Source organism: Notolepis coatsorum, assembly GCF_963971535.1.
Source record: "Notolepis coatsorum genome assembly, chromosome: 1".
Classification (NCBI taxonomy): domain Eukaryota; kingdom Metazoa; phylum Chordata; class Actinopteri; order Aulopiformes; family Paralepididae; genus Notolepis; species Notolepis coatsorum.
The window spans coordinates 194,745,380-194,757,560 of record NC_140165.1 but is presented as its reverse complement, the minus strand read 5'-3'; the positions used below and the strand labels follow the sequence as shown (position 1 = coordinate 194,757,560).

Genomic DNA, 12,181 nt, shown 5'->3' with positions numbered 1-12,181 from the left:
CCCTGCTCTACATCCCGTTTCAACCTGTTTCTGTCGGTCATACTTGACCAGAAAAGCGATAAACGCTAAAAAAGAAAGTAAAAAAAACCTAGGCTGGCTAACGTGCAGCTAAGCTAACGGCGCAGCGTTTCAATAACAGAGAGAAACAACGTCAACAGAAATAGATCAATGTGAACATACTGTAAGGGTAGAGTAAGCTGAAGGAATGAATTAGGCAGGACTAAACATAAGTACTGTACTCACGTGTCATTTACGCACACGTTCCTCAAAGGGGCAGATCTTACTACTGCCGCAGCCGCACCATCAGACAGCAGCACAGAGAACAGCTTGCGCACACGTTCGAAGGAGAAACTCTTAAAGGGCCAGTAACGTTATCAGAAGACTAGAGTGCGACACTAGCTGGAGCACTTCACGCTGAACGATTACACTGGCATAAATCAATTACCCTTTCCTGTCAACAACAACATATTAAAGGGCTATTACAGAACAAAGTAGTCTTATTAACAGGGCTTTCCTACACCAGCCGTTCCATGTATTTGTTCAATTCCACCACCAGCACACCTGATTCAACTAATAAAGGGCTAGTTAAGTTGAATCAGGTTTGCTGGTGGTGGAATTTAACAAATACATTGAACGGCTGGGGTGCTTCGAGGAGAGGATTGGGAAGCACTAGTCTAGTCGATTTTGTGTTTTGAGCACAAAGTTCATCATAGATCTAGCCTCTTTATTTTGCTCTCAAAGTGCACCAGATTGATGCATTTAACTTTTAAATGTACCAAAAAAAATTAAATACAGGGGAGCATGCCCCCGGACCCCCCTAGAGGGTCGGAGGTTCACCCCCCATAGTCTCTGAAAATCCGGTGGGAAACACTGCTAAGTGATCTGTGTGTGTGTCTGTACATGCTCAATACATTTATACCCATCACATACACTCAATGGTTTTAACTGCCTGACGGCAGTGTGGCTACATGCCATGGGTAGAGCAGTGTGGCAACATGGTAGGGAAGGGTGAATACATGGGTAGAGCAGTGTGGCAACATGGTAGGGGAAGGGTGGCTACATGGGTAGAGCATAGGGGTGGGGGGGGGAATCGATACGTAGTAGTATCGCGATACTTTGCGTGGCGATATTGTATCGATACAGGGACGCCAAGTATCGATATTTAACACTTTAATCGCCGAAGACGCTGGAACACGTCATTCCCCGCCATGCTTATTCTGCCGATGACGCTGGACAGCGTCTTTGATATCAATATTTCAAAAATCTGTGATCGAAATCATATTTCTCCCCCGGAGACATTATATGTACTGGTGAGCCCCTGTCAACTCTCTAACGGTTCAAGAGCGCCATCTGGTGGCCGATCGGCGGATCGCCCAGGGAAGAAACAGGGAAGTGGAAGCTGGTGCTCATTTCAATTTGGTCCGATCACTCGCTATAGGTCCCGGGACTCGAGCTCGACACAATGGATATCGATCCGTTGCCAATAACTCGATAAACAACATGATTTGGACGTATATACTATTATACAACCTGGAAATGGATCGGGTATTTCTACATCCCATAATAGAAAAAATTCTGTTCCACGCTCATCTCCCAACGGCGAGAGGAAGCTACGGTGAGTTTCAGCGTTATTTTTTAATGTCTTCTATACTAACTGCTCTAATGATCATATCACCCACACTAGATGAATGATATAACGTTGCCCACGGAATTATAAACGACCCCCCGCCCATCCGGTCAACATCAGATCATTCGTAGTAACTTCTAGAAGTACGTGCAGTTGAAATTTTTTATCTCGCACAGATTCCTACCAAACTGTATTTGATCATCAATATAATGCATTTAGGGCTATAAATCAAGTTCTGGAGAAAGCTGCAGAAAACGAAAAAACATACTTATACTTTAGACCGTATTTTAGTATAAATATGTGAATGAAAAAGTATAACGTTGCTACACCCTGAACAATAGATATAGGACTTTGAATGGGCCATGGTAATGTCAATTTAGCAATACAATTTAAAAAGTTATAGCCCTGCAAAGAAGGGGAACCTCTCCATGTTAAATAGGGCTGGCGAGGGATGGTAAATTATGAATTTAACCCCGGCGATCAAAGTGTTAATTATTCTTATACAACGGCATGCAAATTTCTCGATTCTGATTGGCTGAAACAGCCCATTTACACGTATGTATTGCGATCAGTCCACGCTTGCTGGCCCAGGACCCGCCCACAACCGAATCACATCACATCAATCCGCCGGATCACAAGAAGGTGGACAATAATCTTTACAAATGGATATGTTGATAGCGACTAAACGACTAAATATCAAGCGATTCTGTCACAGCGAATGTCTTAGTCGTTTAAACAATGTTGGATGATGTAATTGATGGGTCTTGAATAATTGTGTAACAAAAGAAAAATCGCGGATTGATTGATGGATTAATTTGCAATTTTTTTTTCTGCAGCCCTCACTCTCACACTGTCCGACGCTGGCTCAGTCTCCACCCACCCCAAGCACACACACACACACACACACACACACGCACACACACACGCACACACACACGCACACACACACACGCACACACACACACACACTCCTGTCCTGTCTGCAACGTTACGCAAGGGATAGTCAGACTGAGAGAGAGCTGGGTGCTGCGCTGTTCTAAGTGAGCATGGGCGGCCTATTGAGTTGATTGATTGATTGATTGCTAATTTTATTACTTTACGCTTGGTTTCCAACTGGTTAAGTTTAGGCCCTCTACAGTAGGTTTAAAAAAATAATAAAAAAAATAGGGCGAATAAAACTTTTTTTTCCTATAGGGCAAAGAAAACTTTTTAATTTGTTTTACCTACTTTCTATAGAAGCATCTAAGAATGAAGTTCTATAGAAAGTAGGTCTGCATCCCCTTAACAATTGTGTGTATTGAGCCGTACTGTATTGTACCCATTCTGCATCTGGTAATAAAATGTTCAATCAATCATTCCAATAATACACAGTTGGGTGTGTTAGTTGGTTGGATGCACTTCAAGCTGCTTCCACATGAGGCAACTTCTCTCAATCATTCCAATAATACACAGTTGGATGTGTTAGTTGGTTGGATGCACTTCAAGCTGCTTCCACATGGAGGCAACTTGTCTTTTTTGTAGTTGTGGGAACTACTTTTTCTGGCGGATGGTTTTTTCAATAAATCTTCGATTAATGTGTGTTTATTGTATAGCAATAAGGTTGGATGAATATGGCAGTTGTATAAAAGCATTACACCACTTGCAGTCGTGATTTGTGAACAATAAACCATGCCTAGGGGGGTCTAACGACCACCCCTAGGCATGGTTTATTGTTCACAAACCACTCCTGCGCGTGATGTAATGCTTAAATAAAAAAATATATAATTTTTTTTATAAGTTAGTTGCATTGTTAATTTCAATACCTGTAATAGTACAGTAGTCCACGCACACACACACATGCATTCAGTTAAGTTGGAATATGACTGTAATACAAACAGTTCAGTTTGTCAGGTACATGCAACACAGATTACAGTGTTTACTGTCTGTCTGCTTGAGAAAATACCATGTTCTGCAATAAAAATTATTGAAGTGAGATGAACAGACTGAACTTTATTTGATTAGATAAAACATGTTGACAAAGTTTTACTTCGCAGTTGAAAAAAGGTAATAAATAAGATGTGATCCAAAAAAAAAAAACTCAGCATATCGCGATATATTTAGTATCGCGATACTATCGTATCGTGACGCAAGTATCGCGATCGTATCGTGAGGTCCCTGGCGATTCCCACCCCTAGTAGAGCAGTGTGGCAACATGGTAGGGAAGGGTCGCTACATGGGTAGAGCAGTGTGGCAACATGGTAGGGAAGAGTAGCTACATGGTAGAGCATAGTGGTGGGGGAAAATATCGATACGTAGTAGTATCACAATACTTTTCGTGGCGATACTGTATCGATACAGGGATGCCAAGTATCGATATTTAATTATTTATTTATTTATAAATAATAATAAAAAAAAAAATTAACTGTCCATTCAGTTAAGTTGGAATATGACTGTAATACAAACAGTTCAGTTTGTCAGGTATATGCAACACAGATTACAGTGTTTTAGGGCTGACCCCTATTAGTCTATTAGTCGACTAATCGGTCGAAAGGAGCCGTAGTCGACTGGCCAACCTCTTAGTCGAATATAATAATAAAAAATATATATATATATTTATTATTATTTTTTTTATTATTTTTTTTATTATTTTTTTTATCATTCTTTCCAAAAGAAAGGAGAATTTCCATTTATAAAAAAAATTTTAAATAAAAATTATAATTACATTTTTCACCTATAAAAATGGGGGTCGCGGCTCTCTGACAGCGTTATTTGGGGTGTCGCGGCCTGAAAAGTTTGGGAACCCCTGGACTAGAGAATACATTTGAGCCATCAAAGAAATGAAGCAAAAGTGGTTACCTGTGTTGAACAGGTTTATTTTTTAGAAAATAAAATAATATAGTGGATTACTATTACGACTACTACCACTGCGAATACTACTGATACATCCCTATTGGCAAACTTTATATTTAAAAATTGCAAAAAAAAAATTTAAGTTTTAAAAAAATATTTTTTTTTTATAAAAAATTTTTTTGGTTCATTATACAACTGTGGCGGGACTAATTAGACTAATTAGCGGGCCACCACAGTCTAGGTAATTAATGGGAAACCCTGAGAGCAGTGTGGCTACATGGTAGAGCAGTGCCACTAGATGAGTAGAGCAGTGTGGTGAGGTCCTGGGTGAGGTATCAGCAGTGCTAGAGCAGTGTCGCTACATGGGTAAAGCAGTGTGTCTACATGGTAGAGGTCTGGTCAGTGAAGCTACATGGTAGAGCTCTGAGCAGTGTGGCTACATGGTAGAGCTCTGAGCAGTGTGGCTACATGGTAGAGCTCTGAGCAGTGTGGCTACATGGTAAAGCTCTGAGCAGTGTGGCTACATGGGTAGAGCAGTGTGGCTACATGGTAGAGCTCTGTGCAGTGTGGCTACATGGGTAGAGCAGTGTGGCTACATGGTAGAGCTCTGTGCAGTGTGGCTACATGGGTAGAGCAGTGTGGCTACATTGTAGAGCTCTGAGCAGTGTGGCTACATGGTAAAGCTCTGGCAGTGTGGCTACATGGGTAGAGCTCTAGGCTGTGTAGCCCCCTTCAAATATTTTTCTAATTATCTCTACCTAGAAAAGAAACAAAAACCCTTACCTCCCTCTCCCAAACCGATCTTGTATCTCAATGGGACTTCCTGGTTAAATAAATTTAAAAAATTTAATAAATTTAAAAAATGTAATAAATTTAAAAAAAGAAATTGCAATTTGCTAATTGCATCATTCCAAATCGCGATTTCGATTTAAAACCGATTAATCGTTCAGCCCTATACTACACCAGCGCATCTGCGCTGTGTATTCAAGCTGAGAACACGTGTTTTTCTCCCGAAAAGTAACCTGGGTGTAACCCGAGCTCCCCTACTGGTTGATACCGTTAATACGGCAACCACCGGAAACCACTCAGCAGGGTGGACCGTCCTAAGGGCTACATCTGTACATTGTAAAGTGCTTTGAGTGTCTAGAAAATAGCTATATAAATGCAATTCATTCATATATCCCTCCTAGAGCTGCTACTAACCATCATTCAAGTAATCAAGTCATCCAACGATTATTTTATTGATCTAACTGTCAATCGACCATTTAACATTTAACTGTATTTCCATCAGATGAGACACTTTGGAACATTTAACTGCCACCAATTAAATTAAATCCCTGCACTGCACCAATACACCTGTATGACATCATAACACAACTGTATGACATCCCGACAGAGGTCAGATCATTGACCCCAGGCAGGGATCTGTTTGGGGTTCAGTGTCTCACTGTCTTGCATGGTGGGCACTGTAGGTGTAATACTAGCCCTCCTCCCCCTGCTTGAACTGGGGTTCTAACTCACAACTTCTCTTCATCTGCAGTCTATTACCTATTATACCAGACTATGATTCATTATGTCTTCGTATTCAGTAAGTACTAAGTAGGGATGCACCGATATGAAAATTTGCCACGATACCGATACCGATTGTTCAACTAACACAATCGGCCGATACCGATACCGATATTTGTGGCAAAAATGTTTTTTTAAATATTTTTAAAATATTTTATTTTTTTGTAATATTTTTTTTTTTGTAATATTTTTTTTTTATGAAACTACTGTATATTTGTCTTACAAATTGTGCTCACCGATATGAACATAGGCCTCTTTACTTACTTAAAAAAAGGAAACATCAAAAAATAGCACTATCTCTCTCCCAGTATGTTCTGCAGAGCTGCATCTAGATACTAGTTCTCCCAGCATGGTCTACCCTGCTGGGCTGCAGCGAGATACTATTGTCTCAACCAATGACATTTTGATTGACAGTCGATTCTGCCAATTACGTCACACACCGCTTGCACCCGCCTCTGCTGTTACCACCAATCGGCAAGGCGTATACATTTTTTACTTCTGCTTTTGTCCGCCATTGATTTTGACGCGAGAGGTTTTCTAGAACAACAACACGGCGCGGCCGACGTTTAGCTTTTAGCTCCGCAGGATGACTTAAATGAGGCATAATGATTTTACTGCAACTAATGTTATAATAAAACAAAGCCTGTGTCTGATTGAAAACGTTATTAACAGATTGCAGAATGGGTCAAACTCAGGGCTCTGTGAGCAACGGAAGGAACTGAGCTAGTATGAACGCTTGCTACGTTCGGGTAAATAATATACTGATATTATTGAACGTGTAACACTAACTATATAACGTTAATGCCACAAAACGAATGCCTTGTTAATCATAAGTAGTAACTTTGATGCAGTAGCTTGTGTGTGTGCAGGGACCGAAACTAAAGCCTGCCACCCGCCAGGGGCGCTCAGTTTTTACCTTTGGCGCTTGACACTTAGAGGGCTGCCCGCCGTGTGGCGTGTAGACGTGTAGTTCATAACGATACTCTTATTTTGATTGTGCGAGTACAGATTATAGCCTCTCTCGTCTTTTTTTTCTCCGCCGCGAGATCGTTAAAAAACTACAAGTCCCACATTGCACTCAAGTCAACGGTCCAATCACAGTAGAGTGACGTGACTGGTTTCATGAGAAAGAAAGCAAATGACCAATCGGAAGCTCTCATTTGGCTTGTTTACTTCCTGAAACGCCACCATTGCGATATGCGGGCAGTCTGCTCTAGTCTATATCGGACCTCCATGAGCTACCGTTACTGTTTAAACAATGACCCAGTCAACTATTCACTTTTAGTTTAATACATGACGAGGCATTGTCTAACGGTATAGCTGGCTAGCTGCTGATATCAACAAATGCTCCAGCAATAGTCGACTCGAGTGCATAATACCTCCGTTCCCTCGTTAGCTAGCTCACATTAGATCTATCTGTCCCAGTAAACTAAATTGTCTTAACGTTATCTACCGGGCTAGCAGTAGCTACAGATAGCTCCTGATATCAATGTCTTATAACATTGATTGAATGCGTATTCTAGCTGAGGGCATGTTGAATGTGATTTGACAAAAGAACCGTAACGTTATACCAATAGGGTCCAGCTGCATCGCCGGAGAATCCTTGCATGCTGAATGTAGGGTCTAGCTGAATATAGGGTCTAGCTGCAGGGCCGGAGAATCCTTGCTGGAACTGGAGGCTACTCAAGTATACACACAGACAGTGGAGCTGTTTGCAGATAGCGAGCATTTTGACTTATTGCGTGGTGGCGATGTCTCGCAGATAATACAACTACAAGTATGATTATATAATATATATTTTATTTAAAAAAAAAATTATATAAAATATATATATATTTTTTTTTAATCAAAAAAGATTTGGCAGGTAAGAAATATGCTTGGCGGCAGGGAGCGAAATTAACTTTTTGACTCACCGGCCAGTGGCGGGTAGATGGGAAGAATCTACCCGCCAAGCATATTTCTTACCCGCCAACATTTTTTTGATACAATTTTTTTTTATTATTATTTTATATAGATTTTTTTTTTAATAAAATATATATATTATATAATCATACTTGTGGTTGTGTTATCTGCGAGACATCGCCACCTCGCTGTCTGCAAACAGCTCCACTGTCTGTGTGTATACTCGAGTGGCCTCCAGCTCCAGCAAGGATTCTCCGGGGGTGCAGCTGGACCCTAAACGCTACATTCAGCATGCAAAAGAATTCTCCGGCGCTGCACCTGGACCCTAGTCAGCAGCCCTCACTCATGCGATGTAAACCAGGGACTCGAATACGCATGTTGTTGTTGTTGTAGCCTGTAGGACATTGATGCCAAGAGCTATCTGTAGCTACTGCTGGATGGCGTTGGGACAACGCCTCAGTGAACTATTTAGTTTTATCACCCACTGTAACTGAGAAGCCGTCTGTTTTGCTGAGTTTGTTATTTGAACCGAAGAGAATGGACTCTGTTTTGCCCATGTGTAATGATAGTTTGTTGTCGGCGAGCCATATGCAGATTTTGCCTAGTTCCGAGCTGAGGGTTTTTTCAACCTGTAACTTGTTCTTGTCAGAGACCAGCAGGGCTGAGTCGTCCGCAAACAGGAACAAGTTGCAGTCACAAGCTGACGACATGTCATTTGCATAAATTAGGAACAGTAGTGGTCCTAGTATGCTTCCTTGTGGAACACCACAGTTCACTGTGAGGGGGGGGGGGATAGGGTACCGTTTACCTCCACCATCTGTTCTCTCCCCTCCAGGTAGGATTGTATCCAGCTCACTGATAAACTATCAAAACCAATTGCTTTTTTGTCATTTGTCATTGAAGGGCTTCCTACAACAGAGCACCGCCGCTGCTGCTGCTGAAGCTGTATCAAGCCGGCGGGGCGGAGCACGGAAGCCGGGGATAAACCACCGCGTCGCCCCGCTGGCGCTTCAGGCTCAGCAGCCTCCACGGGCGAAATAACATATAACGTTACAGTTCCACACTGATGTACAGTGAGTGTCTAATATGGCTGTCGCGAAGTCATGCCTCTCCCTCTGAAAGCCCATCCACACTGTGTATCATAGAGACATAGAGCACTGGGTTTTATCACTGGAGATATATATTTGCGCCATCTGACAATATCATAATGATGTGTTTTCTATATTATATCCACAATCATTCATCTAAAAAATTTTATGGGCTTTGATTAAACATGTAACCTACACCTACTGTAACTTACTGTACCTCTGCTTCCTACAGCACAGCAGGTAATGGCGTTAATCAATGGAACGCGAAACATAATAACGTTACGCTTTCTAGTTCAGCGCATTTCATAACTGTATGGGCTTTGTTTATACACGAGTGAATCTGGTAGTTGGTTGTTAAAAACGCGAAACATAATAACGTTACGCTTTCTAGTTCAGCGCATTTCATAACTGTATGGGCTTTGTTTATACACGAGTGAAACAGCAGCCCAACACAAGTGCGTTGGAACAGCAGCCCATGGTACACAAGTTGGTTGCCCGCGCTGCCGCTCGCTTGGCTCCTTGGATTTCATTTGGGACGTGGGACGACTGCGCTTGCCTGCGCGTGGGGGCGGGGGGGGGGCGCGGCCAATCAGAGAAAAGCCGAACACAAGTTGGTTGCCTTTAATATTCACGCGGACCGGCCGGAAACAGCAATGACGTAACCACTACACCTCCCTGTATCAGTGCGTCAGTTGCGAGGGGGATCCACCACCATTTACTAACAGTTTATACAGTTGACTGGTTTACATCAGAATGTTTCTAACGTCTTTCTAACAGACATAATCATTAACCAGACAGACATGACTAGTGTGACGTGTCTGATTTAAATAAGTCTATTAAAATGGAACGACGGAGTGTATTTCCTGTATAACTGAACAACATGATACTATATTATAAACTCCAGAGACAAATGATGATGTCCATGAAATCAAATAGAAAATTTGATAAATCAGCTTGAAACAGCGTCGTCACCAGAGACGCAACACAACCCATCCTTCAACACACCACAGGTTAGACTGTTACTATCGACATTGTTTTAAACTACTATAGACATCACCAAAAAAATGCGCAATTGTGGCAATAAACAATAATTACAGGCAATTATAAGATGTGTGTGAACGCCGCAAAACAGCAGCGGTGACGCCGACAGACGTAAACTAGCAGTCAGCTTTAACGGCAGACTACTGTCAGTTACACAAGGTAAAAAAGTGACAAAACTCACCAGGTTGGTGGTTAAATGTGGTTTAAATCAGTGTTCCGGGACTAGCATCATCAGTTAAGTTAGTAGTAGTAGTAGGTAGAGTTGTAATAAAGATGTCAGGTCGGCAGAAAGTCTCTCTGAACCGGCAGATCCTCTCTTTGTTCCAAGTTTTCTTTCTTTTTAAATAAACTAAACGAGGTTCGTTGGAATCATAGGCTGCTACGTCACCGCTGCCGGTTGAAACCCGAGTGTGTGTCAGCAGACTCCTCTCTCTCTCTCTCTCGCTCTCTCTCTCTCTCTCTCTCTCTCTCTCTCTCTCTCTCTCTCTCTCTCTCTCTCTCTCTCTCTCTCTCTCTCTCTCTCTCTCTCTCCTCGCTCTCTCTCTCTCTCTCTCTCTCTCTCTCTCTCTCTCTCTCTCTCTCTCTCTCTCTCTCTCTCTCTCTCTCTCTCTCTCTCTCTCTCTCTCTCTCTCTCTCTCTCCCGCTCTCTCTATCTCCCTCTCTTTCTGTTTCCTCGCGCTCTGCCGTGTCGCTGTACAATGTGGGGGACGCACGCGGACCGGCGCCGGTGGTGATGTGATGATGAGTTGATGACCAGCTTCAGATGTTGAAATAAAAATAAACGTGGATTGTGAAATGGTAGACAAAACGATATCACATATTAAATGATGGGTGATGTTAAATAATGATAGGCTAATAGCCACACACTATTCAAATTTCAAACAACCTGTAAATTGGGGAGAATATTTTCCTCCCATCTCTAGCAGCTGAAAGTGATTGTTTGGAAAGCCAAAAGGCTCAGTATCTGCGTTTGAAGTAATCACTGCAGGCTAGTCGTTTACATTAGAAGGAGGTTGTCTATGGTCAATGTGTGACAGCAGTCACGGCAGGCATGCGTTGCTCATGGGACGACTGGTTGCACTATGTTTTAATGACGGCAGCATGCGCATAAATGTTCCCTCGCATACACAGACTAAAGACAGTGCCTAATTGCCTCTACGAATGGAATGTAACACATTTCATTCACAAGTTTTGTGTGAATGTATCTGAGAACGTATTTGAACACACCTGACGACCGGACGTATTGTTATGCAAAGTAGTACTTAGCGAGTTGGCGCATCAGTCGAGTGCAGCGCATTCCTGTGTGCAGTGCACGCGTGTGCATGTGCGTGCGCATGCTTCTGCTCACAGACTGGTTGCACGGCGTGCAACCCCGTCCCATGTGAAGAAACACACTCCTCAATGTCAGTTTCAGTATTTAATAAAAGACAAAGATGAAGACACCCTGAAACAGACACAGACAGCACAGTCAGCTGACAAAGTATATCCTGAATACACAATCACACTATAGTAATACATAAATATATATATCTATATAATGCATATATAATATAATATGTATGAGCAGTAATGGTGCATAGAGCATCTCACATGAATGAGTGAACGAACGTCTCTGCAGGAGGCGAAGTGAAGAATGACAACTAAGATGGCTGCTCAGCGTAGTGCACGGCATATCCGGTTGGATACTGGTAAGACGCTGCCCTCTAGTGGCCGGCGATAAACTCTTCATCCCCCCCAGACCGGAAAGCTAAGGGTCGGAATAGATTAACGGTCTAAATCCTGTATCCAGCTGCCGGACTCGGGCTCGTAGCGCGCAGGCGGCCTCCTCACGCGGCCCGGCCGAGTAGGCAGGGGCAGCGTCGGTGGCGACCGCGGCACCGGGAGCGGCGTGCCCAGGAAGGCACCGGCAGGAGCGGTGAGGTCAGAGGCCGCCTCATCTGCAGGCGCCGTAGGGAAGGCGCCCATAGCCGCGTCGCGGGGCCCATCAGCCGGCTGCTGAGCAAACCCCTGGGGCACCGCGGGCGGGGGCTGACGGGTGGGGGCCAGGGTGGGCACAACGGGTGGGGGCAGGCGTCCCAGGGCAGCAGGTGGCGGCGACGGCGCAGCCGACTGCTGATGGGCGCAG

The 12,181-nt window shown here is 43.2% G+C and overlaps 1 protein-coding gene across 2 annotated transcripts in view; it reads right to left on the bottom strand.

The window, feature by feature from the left end:
• relt (RELT TNF receptor) overlaps positions 1-10,397 on the bottom strand; it is a 178,389-nt gene extending 167,992 nt beyond the window's left edge. Inside the window, exon 1 of one of the 2 annotated variants that reach the window (XM_084324734.1) lies at positions 10,238-10,397. The gene's annotated coding sequence lies outside the window, so the exon portion shown is untranslated. The remainder of the gene's footprint in view (positions 1-10,237) is intronic. The other variant, XM_084324736.1, reaches the window with a different exon arrangement.
• Positions 10,398-12,181: the final 1,784 nt, after the last annotated feature.